The sequence below is a fragment of the Bison bison genome, unplaced genomic scaffold, assembly GCF_000754665.1.
Source record: "Bison bison bison isolate TAMUID 2011002044 unplaced genomic scaffold, Bison_UMD1.0 scf7180017849654, whole genome shotgun sequence".
Classification (NCBI taxonomy): Eukaryota; Metazoa; Chordata; class Mammalia; order Artiodactyla; family Bovidae; genus Bison; species Bison bison.
In genome coordinates this window covers 24,607-25,098 of record NW_011480227.1, presented here as the reverse complement: position 1 = coordinate 25,098, position 492 = coordinate 24,607, and positions in this window count along the sequence as shown.

Here is a 492-nt window from a genome sequence, read left to right as displayed (position 1 = left end):
CTTCTGGCTTACTTCACTCTGTATAATAGGCTCCAGTTTCATCCACCTCATTAGAACTGATTCAAATGAATTCTTTTTAATGGCTGAGTAATACTCCATTGTGTATATGTACCACAGCTTTATTATCCATTCATCTGCTGATGGACATCTAGGTTGCTTCCATGTCCTGGCTATTAGAAACAGTGCTGCGATGAACACTGGGGTAAACGTGTCTCTTTCCCTTCTGGTTTCCTCAGTGTGTATGCCCAGCAGTGGGATTGCTGGATCATAAGGCAGTTCTATTTCCAGTTTTTTAAGGAATCTCCACACTGTTCTCCATAGTGGCTGTACTAGTTTGCATTCCCACCAACAGTGTAAGAGGGTTCCCTTTTCTCCACACCCTCTCCAACAATTATTATTTGTAGACTGTTGGATCGCAGCCATTCTGACTGGTGTGAAATGGTATCTCATAATGGTCTTGATTTGCATTTCTCTGATAAAGAGTGATGTTGA